Below are 11574 nucleotides of genomic sequence, written 5' to 3'. Positions count from 1 at the left end.
TCAAGGCTACCAGCCAATCAACTTGAGGAGCCTCCCATTTCTGGGAGGAGGACATGAAGTAGGAAGTGGATGCTGGCAGAGGGTTTTTTTCCTCTTTTGGTTCCTGACCTCGCCATGGTGGGTCGGATGATAGGGTCTCTTAGAAATAGTTAGATTTTTACCTTTCTCTCTGATCCTAATGCTCTATAATAAATACTTAAACACTTAAATACTCTTGCTAAAGCTTATACTTTATAGGCAACCACACATTAGATCTTAGATAGTATAGCTAGAATTTTAGCCCCTTTACATGCCCAATTTTAATTTTTTTTTTTTTAGTGAGGCAATTGGGGTTAAGTGATTTGCCCAGGATCACACTGCCAGTAAGTGTTAAGTGTCTGAGGCTGGATTTGAACTCAGGTACTCCTGACTCAGGGCCAGTGCTCTATCCACTGCACCACCTAGCTGCCCCCTCCAATTTTAATTTTTAAGGCATTATTTTCCTCAATAAGCTTTTGAACATCTTTTTCCATTTGGCTAATTTTTTCTCCCATTTGGCCAATGTTTTCCTCCCATTTGGCTACTTTTTTCTCTTATTTGGCCAATTGTATTTTTTAAGGAATTGTTTTCCTCAGTCAATTTTTGCGCTTCTTTTTCCAACATAACTCTCATTTCTCTCATTTCTTTTTCCATTTTTTCTTCTACCTCTTTCATTTGATTTTTAAAAGCCTTTTTTGATTTCTTCAAAGAAGGCTTTTTGGTCTTGAGACAAGATCATCTTCCCACTTGAGTCTTCATTTGTAGGCATTTTGACAAACTCATCTGAGTTTGAGTTTTTGCCTTCCCTGTCACCATAGAAGCTGTCAATGGTAAGGGTCCTTTTTTGTTTCTTACTCATGTTGTAACCTATTTTTAAACTTATAAAGTTGAAGTCTGCTCCTGGGGCACAGGGGTCACTGTTGCAAGCTTCTTACTGCTCTCAGCTGCCCCCACTCTCAGCTGTGTCGAGCTACAGCTGTGTTGAGCTGCCCCCTGAGCCAAGCACTGCTGAGCCGAGCTGTGCTGAGCTGAGCTGCTCTCCCCTTTCACCCAGGTGAGACGGACCTTTCCTGAAGTCTTCTAAATTATCTCAAATAGGAGGATTGTGTCTCTCTGTCTTTTTGTAGGTTCTGTAATTCCAGAATCTGTTTAGAGGTTTGATTTGTTGTTATTTTTGTGGGAAACACCGGAAAGCTCAGGCAAATTCCTGGCTTCTCTCCAACATCTTGGCTCTGCCTATATGTAATTTTTTTTTTAAGTGAGGCAATTGGGGTGAAGTGACTTGCCCAGGGTCACACAACTAGTAAGTGTTAAGTGTCTGAGGCCAGATTTGAACTCAGGTACTCCTGACTCCAGGGCCAGTGCTCCATCCACTGCGCCACCTAGCTGCCCCTATGTAAAATTTTAACATTGATTTTTTAAAAGTTTGAGTTCCAAATTTTCTCCCTTCCTCCTCCCCTTTCTTCTTCCTTGAAGAGGCAAACAATTTGATACTGATTATACATGTGAGGTCATGCAAGATATATTTCCATATTAGCCATGTGTATACCATATGGACAGTATGATAGAAAATTTACAAAATTTACAATCACAGAGTACTATCCTTTGTTTCTAAGCTATCATTTCCCCTGATCACAGCCTAACCTAAGTCTAGGATTCTGTCATTTTTGAAAGAATTAAGACTGTTTTTCAAAATTGGCTGTTATTGTCAACAATTCCTTGCACCTCAGATATGGGCTTTCATTCCTCTAGTTTATTTACTTCATAACTTTTTTTTTTTATTTGAAACACATTGAGATATAAAGCCTCTTTTGGATGAATAACTAAAAATGATTTTTATCTTTTTTTTTTAAAGCTGAATTAAAGATCTTAAATAAGATGCGGTACCTTTGACTACAATAATACTAGAGAGCTTAGGAATCTTCCCTTTGTTCATGGAAATATTTGAACATTGAGTCATATCTAATATAATGAAATTTAATCAGGATAAATACTAAGAATTAGTCTTAAGCTCAAAAAACTGGTTTCTTAAGTGTAACATTGGAGCTCCATAGACAAATAACAGTTTGTCTGAAACATATCTGGGCATTTTAGTGTAATGCAAGCTTAATATGAGTCAACAGAATGTTACATCAGCTTCAAAAAGCTAATGCAATATTGGGCTGTATTTACAAAGGTATCACTTTCAGTAATAGGGAGGTGATAGTGTCTCTCTGTACTCTGCATCCTGATCAGACCATATTTGGAGAACTGTGGGTTCAATCCAGAGTGCTGCAATTGAGGAAAGACATTGATAAAGTAGAGAACATGCAGATGAGGGCAATAGATGTGGTACTTGAATTCATAATATATGAAGATCATTTAAAGGAATTGAAGATGCTTAGCTTGGAGAAGAAAAGATTCAGGAAGATATAATAACTATCTTCAAATATTGCACAGGCTATCACATTGGAAGAAAGATCATAGTTGTTCACTTTTGCTTCAGAACATTAGGTGGAAGTTGGAGGATATGTGTTTAGGTTTGAATTAAAATAACAACAATAGCAGCAGCAACAACAATGACAACAACAACAACAACAACAACAAAAACAATGTGGCAATTAAAGCAGTCTGAAAGTTGAATAGACTGATTAAGGGGATGGAGGACCACTCCTTAAGCTTGCTTATTGAGATTGGTAGTTGTTTTTTGTTTTTTGTTTTTTGGTGAGGCAACTGGGATTAAGTGACTTGCCCAGGGTCACACAGCTAGTAAGTGTCAAGTGTCTGAGGCCGGATTTGAATTTAGGTCTTCCTGAATCCAGGGCTGGTGCTCTATCCACTGTGCCACCTAGCTGCCCCTAGATTGGTAGACTTTTAAGTAAGAGCTGGAGGACCACTTGAAAGATAGTGGGGATTCTTTTTTAGATATGGGCTAAATTAGCTGGCCACCAAGGTCCCTTCCAATTATTAAATTCTATGACTCTGTGAACTAGTTTTTCTCCTTCTCTTCCTGCCAGTCTAGTCCTAACTCCCCTGCAGCTCACAAAATGATCTCTTTTTTTTTTTCTTTTTTTTTCCGGGGCAATGGGGGTTAAGTGACTTGCCCAGGGTCACACAGCTAGTAAGTGTCAAGTGTTTGAGGCCGGATTGGAACTCAGGAACTCCTGAATCCAGGGCTGGTGCTTTATCCACTGTGCCACCTAGCCGCCCCAATGATCTCTTTTTTTAATGTAACAATTTTTTTATATAGGCAATACATCTCTTCACATTTTGTATGTAGCTGCATACATTTTCTATAACATAAAACTTCATATTACAAAATGCATTATCATTAAGCAAAAATGAGTTTCATCACAGGTGCCTTGGGCACAGATATACCCCATCCACTGCCCCATTCACTAGCTACAACCACTTTTGATTATTCATAAGTTCTTTTTTTTTTTCTGGAGGGCAATGAGGGTTAAGTGACTTGCCCAGGGTCACACAGCTGGTAACTGTCAAGTGTCTGAGGCTGGATTCGAACTCAGGTACTCCTGAATCCAAGGCCACTGCTTTATCCACTGCACCACCTAGCTGCCCCCTATTCATAAGTTCTAATCAACATTGCCATGCCATCTCTGGCACTGAAAAAAAAAAAGACCAAAATTACTTTGTGTTCTATGTGAGGATATTGCTACTCATTGCAAAGGGGGGAAAAAGTCATGATAGGAAAGTAGAATTTGATCTGAGATTGTTCCTTAATTTAGAAGTCAGTGGTAAGAGATGGGAGTTTTGATACAAATGAAAGTAATGATTTAATTCAAGTTAGGGAAGCCAACTGTAATTGTCCCTAAGGAAATTTGAAGTGTGACCAAGGAACCCAAATATATACGGGCTCTTCAGAACATTCTGGACTTTGCAATTGTCCAGAAATTTTATTCCTTAACACTTAGCATTCAGGATCTACTTAGCTACTTTCTGTTTTCAGAGTACTCTCTAACCATCAATTAAAATGATCTCTCCATGCCCCATTAGGGAATGTAGCATAAGTGGTTTTTTGCTCTTGTTTTTAGTTTTCTGTCCTTCTAGTACTATGGTCAAGACCAGGCTGCCTTTTGAGTATTTAGATTTCAAAGACTCCCAGGATCAGAAGGGACTTTTCATAGGTGACCAAATCTACTCCCCAAACACTGGAAGGTAAGTACTTGGTCTTGTAGATCTTTGTTACATTTAGGCTTCATATAGAGACCAAAAAAACACATCAAGAAAATTTTTGTGTTGATTTTTCATGAAATAGAATACTAGGACCCATCTTATGAAATAAAGAACATTATGATTATGTTGATTAAACCCAGAAGAATTCAATAATAAATTCCTATTTGCCTTATACAGACTTAAAATTCCCATGTGGTAACAGCATTAATGGGATTTGATGGCTCTTTTTGTTTGTGGCATGATAGCTGTAACATAAATAACTTTTATATCCTTCAAGATGTAATCCCTGGTTTCAGGAGGGACTTACTTTTTTGCATGGAAGATCCTCTCCCACTGGATAAGTAAATTAATTTAGGTAGAATTGTCATTTTTATTCTACTAGCATAGCCTACCCATGAGCAATTGACGTTTTTCCATTTGTTTTAGATATGATTCTATTTGTGTGAAAAGTGTTTTTTAATTGTGTTCATATAGTTCCTGGGTTTGCCTTGGCAAGTAGACTAACAAGTATTTTATATTGTCTACAGTTATTTAAAATGGAATTTCTCTCTCTATCTCTTGCTGCTGGACTTTGTTATTCATATATAGAAATGCTGACGATTTATGTGGATTTATTTTATATCCTGAAACTTTGCTAAAGTTGTTAATTGTTTCAATTAGTTTTTTAGTTGATTCTTTAAGGTTCTCTAAGTATAACATCATACCATCTCCAAAGAGTGATAGTTTTGTTTCTTCCTTGCCTATTCTAATTCCTTCAATTTCTTTTTCTTTTCTTATTACTAAGGCTAACATTTCTAGTACAATGTTGAATAATAGTGGTGATAATGGACATCCTTGTTTCCCCCCTGATCTTATTGGGAATGCCTTTAACTTATCCCCATTGCATATAATACTTACTGATGGTTTAAGATGGATACTGCTTATCATCTTAAGGAAAGCCCCATTTATTCCTTTGCTTTCTTGTATTTTTAATAGGAATAGATGTATTTTGTCAAAAGCTTTCTCTGCATCCATTGAGATAATTAAATGATTTTGAGTAGTTTTGTTATTGATGTGTTAGAGTATGCTGATAGTTTTCTTAATATTGAACTAGCTCTGCATTCCTGGTATAAGTCCCAACTAGTCATAGTGTATTATCCTGGTGAAAAATTGCTGTAATCTCTTTGCTAATATTCTATTTAGAATTTTTGCATCAATATTCATTAGGAAGATTGATCTATAATTTTCTTTCTCTGTTTTTAATCTTGCTGGTTTAGGTATCAGTACCATATTTGTCTCACAAAAGGAATTTGGTAGGATCTTTTCACCTATTTTTCCAAATAGTGTGTATAGTATTAGAATTAATTGTGCTTTAAATGTTTGGTAGAATTCACTTGTAAACCCATCTGGCCCTGGAGATTTTTTCTTGGGAGTGCATGAATGGGTTGTTCAATTTCTTTCTCTAAAATGGGCTTATTTAAGGATTTTGTTTCCTTTTCTGTTAATCTTGGCAGTTTATATTTTTTTAGATATTCATCCATTTCATTTAGAGTGTCAAATTTATTGGCATATAGTAGGCAATAATAGTTCCTAATTATTGCTTTAATTTCCTCTTCATTGGTGGTGAGTTCACCCTTTTCATTTTTGATTCTGGTAATTTGGTTTTCTTCTTTTATTTTTAATCAAATTAACCAAAGGTTTATCTATTTTATTGTTTTTTTCATAAAAGCAGCTCTTAGCTTTATTTATTAATTCTAGTTTTCTTACTTTCAATTTTATTATTATTTTATTTAATTTTCAGAAGTTCTAATTAGGTTTTTAATTGGGGATTTTTAATTTGTTCTTTTTCTAGCCCTTTAAGTTGCATGCCCAATCCATTGATCTCCTCTATCTCTATTTTATTCATGTAGGCATTTAGAGATATAAAATCTCCCCTAAGAATTGCTTTGGCTGCATCCCATAAGTTTTGGTATGTTGTTTCATTATTGTAATTCTTTTGAATGAAGTTATTGATTGTTTCTATGATTTGTTATTTGACCCACTCGTTCTTTAGGATAATATTATTTTGTTTCCAATTATTTTTTGGTCTATCTTTCCATGACCCTTTATTGCACATAATTTTTATTGCATCATGATCTGGAAAAGGATGCATTTACTATTTCTGCCTTTCTGCATTTGACTATGAGGTTTTTATGCCCTAATACATGTTCATTTTTTTGTGTGTATATGCCATGTACCACAGAGAAAAAAGTATATTCCTTTCTATTGCCAATCAATTTGCTCCAGCAGTCCATCATATCTAACTTTTCTAAAATTTGATTCACCTCCTTAACTTCTTTCTTATTAATTTTGTGGTTAGATTTATCTAGTTCTGAGAGGGGAAGGTTGAGGTCCCCAACTAATATAATTTTGTTGTCTATTTCTTCCCATGATTCATTTAACTTCTTCTCTAAGAATCTGGATGCTGTACCACTTGGTGCATACATGTTTAGCACTGATATTACTTCATTGTCTATGGTACCTTTTAGCAAGATGTGGTTTCCTTCCTTATCTCTTTTAATTAGGTCAATTTTTGCTTTTGCTTTACCTGAGATAAGGATTGCTTCCCCCAGCCTTTTTTTTTTTTACTTCAGCTGAAGCAATAATATATTCTGCTCCAGCCTTTTACCTTTACTCTGTGTATATCTCTCTGCTTCAAATGTGTTTCTTGTAAACATATTGTAGGATTCTGGGTTTTAATCCACTCTGCTATCTGCTTCTGTTTCATAGGAAAGTTCAACCCATTCACATTCACAGTTATGATTACCAATTGTGTATTTCCCTGAATACTTTTTCCCTTTGTTTGTACTTTTCTACCCTTCCCCCCTCCCCGGCCTGCCCTCCTCCTCCCTTCTCACTAGTGTTTTGTTTATGGCCACCACCTCCCTCAGTCTACCCTCTCTTCTATCAGCCCCACCTCCCTTTTGTCTTTTCCCTTTTTAATTCCTAGTTTTGCCCTCCCTTCTAAGAGCACCCCTCCTTTTTCTTTCCCCTTTTATTTCCCTATAGGGTAAGATAAAATTCTATAGTTAATTGAGTGTGTATATTATTCCCTCTTTGAGACAAATATTATTAGAGTAAGGTAAAAACAATGTTCACCCCTCCCTTCTTTCCCTCTATTGTAATAGGTCTTATGTGCCTCTTCATGTGATGTAATTTACCCCATTCTGCCTTCCCTTTCCTTTTCTCCAGGATGGTACTTTCTGTTACTCCTTAAGGTGGTTTTTTTTTTTTACTATCATCACATCAGAATCAATTTATAACCACACCTTATGTCTCTGTGTACTCCTTCTATTTGCCTTAATAAAGAAATAGTTCTCAAGAGTTGCAAGTATTTTCTTCCCATGTAAGGATGCAAACATTTTAACTTTATTGAGTAACATGGTTTCCCCCACTTTTTTACCTTTTTATGAGTCTCTTGAGTCTTGTATTTGTAGACTGAATTTTCTGTTCAATTCTGGCCTTTTCATTAGGAAAGTTTTTAAAGTCCCCTATTTCATTGACTGCCACCTTTTCCCTTGAAACTGTATGCTTAATTTTGCTGGGTAGTACATTCTTGGTTGTAATCCTAGTTCCTTTGCCCTCTGGAATATCATATTCCAAACCCTCCATCTTTTAATGTTGAAGATACCAGGTCCTGTGTAATTCTGATTGTTGTTTCTTGATAATTTAAATTGTTTCTTTCTGGCTGCTTGCAGTATTTTCTCCTTTACTTGATAATTCTGGGATTTAGTTATGATATTTCTTGGAGTTTTCCTTTTGAAGTCTCTTTCAGGAGGTGATTGTTTCAATGGCTAATTTTGCCTCCAGTTTTAAGACATTGGGACAGTTCTCCTTGATAATGTCATGAAATATGCTGTCTGGGCTCTTTTTTTTGATCATGGTCCTCAGATAGTCCAGTGATTCTTAGGTTGTCCTTCCTGGATCTATTTTCCAAGTCTGTTGTTTTTCTAAAGAAATATTTTATGTTTTCTTCTACTTTTATATTCTTTTGATTCTTCTTTACTTCTTCCTGTTGTCTCATTAGTTTCAATCTGCCCAATTCTGATTCTTAAGGAATTATTTTCCCCAGTCAGCTTTTGCATCTCCTTTTCCATTTGCCCAAAAGAATATACAGGACACAAATAGCCTGAATATCACTGGTATATTTCTTTATTTGATAATGAAAGCTATAATTTACATTCATCTCATGGTTCATCTTACCAATATATCCTTGGATTCTCACCTGGCATCTTTGCTAAATCCCAAAACTTAGAATTATAATTTCTTTCTTTGTTAATAACTTTTGTTTTCACTCTTCTGTGCAATACTACCCCCTCCAAAACTTTAATTTAAAAAAGCCTTTATCTCTTATAATAATTCATTATTATTCTCATAGTTTCCTGGGCTAATCTCTAAGGCAACAAAACATAGTAAGGGAGGATGTTCAGGGTCTTTTCTCATTTCTAATACTAACTAGTTGTGTCACCTCTAGCAAATAGCAATAACTTTTCTGTGCATTACATTACCCTTTCCATATATCACCATATTAAAACATTGTATTTCTTCAAAACTGAAAGCTGTATTTAGTAAATGCTAAGAGTATACAATAAAAAAGGTTAGTGGGAAAATGAGTATGCATTGAAAACTTACCTAGAAAACTTTTTTTTTTTTCTGCGCTATTCCAGATACAGGCATGCATAAGACCTAGAAACAATTTTTATATTTAACCCATTCTCTTAACTACAGGATAAGGAAGAAAATCTTAGCTAAAGATTGGATTGCTTCATATAGTTTCCATATTTCAGAGTGTTTGAAATTCATAGTATCAGAATATGTAATTATATATTAATCCAGCCTACATCAGTAAATACTGGAAGGTAAGAAAATGTGATGCAGTGGATAGAGGGCTTGATATGTAGTCAGGAAGAACTGGGTTCAAATTTTGCCTCAGACACTTAACTAGTGCTGTCTGGGCAAATCACTTAAATTTCTGGATCTCAGTTTCCTCATAAAATGAGGGAGTTAGACTTGATGACCTCTTATGACGTCTAAGGTCTCTTCTAGCTCTAAATCTAGGCGTCTATGTTCCTATAAAATATGTGGACTGGTCAAGAACCTTTTAAGTTTTAGTGGGTCCCTGATCTATATCCCTTGAACCAAAGTCAGTTAAGGATGTGTATGAATTAGGATGGTCCTGGTCTACTACCAGGTCAGTTCCAAGAATCTGGAGATCTCTGGGAAGGAATTCTCAGTCAGAATGAGTGAAAAAAGCATTAAGTGATAGGCACCAAAGATTGAGGATTCATGTCTCCTCTAGGTTACATAGTAGTTTTCTTTGTCTCTTTCACTGATACCTCATTTTCTTCCCAACTCCTTAAGGTAGATGTTCTACATGATGCTATTCTTGGTCTTCTTCCCTTCTATCTCTCTTTATCCCCCCTCAACAATCTTATGCAGTCTCATAGTCTGCCATTCATATAGATGATTCCTATAAAGTTAATCTCTCTTTTGAACTCCAGACCTATATCCCCAGCAGCCTACAGGATATCTCCCCCTGAGATTCTCACTACTACACCAAACTCAACATAACTATACTGGAAATTGATAATTTCCCCCTATTCTTCAGCATCACTATTTCTGCTGGTGGCCATTATTCACCTAATGTTAGAGACCTTAGTTTTAATAGGTCTCACATGCAACCAGTGCAGGTCATTATTTTCTAAATACAATGTTCTATTTATCTACCTTTTCATTTCCACTCTTTCTGCTCCTCCCCTTTCTTCCCTTTCCTCTGTTCCCCTATTCTTTCAATGTCTAACCTTAAAAATGCTTTCTGGGGCTAGGATACTACACTAGTTCCTTGTTTTATACTGTTCTGAACCAAGGTCTATAGAATGTCCTGGTTTACTCCTGGGGAAGTGAATCTCTAATAAGGGGATTAGGCTTTCATTTCTTATTCTTTGTCTCCTTAAATCCCCTACCTTAGAACCACAGGGATCATTTTACTTAGGGCTCATGTCTGAAACTTGCCCAAAAAAGAGGGGAGTAGAAAAATACAGGGAGTTTTTACTCATTGTAAAGTCTGAATCCAGCATGGGACAGGTCATTTATTCCTACACACAAAAGGAATACAACATAAGAGATTTACTGTATATAATTAATAGAACAACTTAAAGAGTATTCAGTAATCTAACTAATAACTACTTAATATAATTTCCTAGGAGACTAATATGTAAACCTCAGCAGAACATAAAACAGTTTGCAAGACTGCTAATTCACTTTAGTTCAGCGTTTTCCAAACAACAATGATGGAAAAATACTCCACATCTACTGCTAAAATGGCAAGACTTGGATGATCCTTTAGTCAGTGGTCAGCCCTTCTGATACAGAGGTTTCTCCAGCTACCAGTCAGATCCAATTCAAAGGCACTCAAGATTTCCAAACCTCTCAGATGGACAAGGTCCCCTCCCAACCTGGTATACTTGGTATACTTGTCCATTTTGGTTTACTTATTCACCTAAGATCAGGAATGAATAAACAAAAAAGAAACAGCCCAAGCCAAGGCGCAGGCTTGTCCAGGCAGGATATGTGCTTAATTGTGGATCCCGAGCTTCTGATTGGTGATCCACCTTATCTTGCCTGGACCCAGATTCACCATACTACTTCTTGATTATCTCCATCCTATTCTGCCTCATGGGTACCATCCTTGTTTTCTCTCCTATGCCCTTTACTTTCTAACTCTCTGAGAACAGTAATCAAATCAATGTATTGAGTCATTCCCAGAAAGTATATCTCAATCAATTGCCCTCTGACTCAAATCTCTAAGCCTCTGACCTCCATTCAGAGTACTTCTGCCTGGCCACCACATATTTAAAGCTTTCCACACACATTCCCTATAGCATGGAGGTATCTGACATTGAATCAGTATGGCAGGCTTTACATAGAACTGTGAGTTACTTGAAGAGTACTTTGAATTAATTCATGTTTCTTCCCTGGTCCCTTTTCCATAGAACTGCAACTATGGCTAACTAGTACTAAGAGGATCTGAAGTCCAAGCAGATCATCTTGTATCCTACCTTAGATGTAGTTAAAGTTACCCCAAAATGGCTATCAAGTAACCTTATCGGTAGGGAACCAGGTAAGTGAAAGATTCAGCTCAGGGCACAGCTACAGGATATCAGACAGGAAGATAGGGAGACATATAAAGTATACATGAACCCTACCCACTCTCATCAAGCAACCTGACAAGCTTTCCTGAGGCTGAAAACTGCCTGTGTTACACTCTTCATTCATACATATATTTCTCCCACAGTCCCCCCCATCTGTATTCAGATTATCTAAATATGCATCTAAAGAGGTGGACCTGTCTTTCTTTTCCCTTGA

The sequence above is a fragment of the Dromiciops gliroides genome, chromosome 6, assembly GCF_019393635.1.
Source record: "Dromiciops gliroides isolate mDroGli1 chromosome 6, mDroGli1.pri, whole genome shotgun sequence".
NCBI classification, from domain to species: Eukaryota; Metazoa; Chordata; class Mammalia; order Microbiotheria; family Microbiotheriidae; genus Dromiciops; species Dromiciops gliroides.
The sequence above is the reverse complement of the archived record's forward strand: the minus strand, read 5'-3'. Positions refer to the sequence as shown.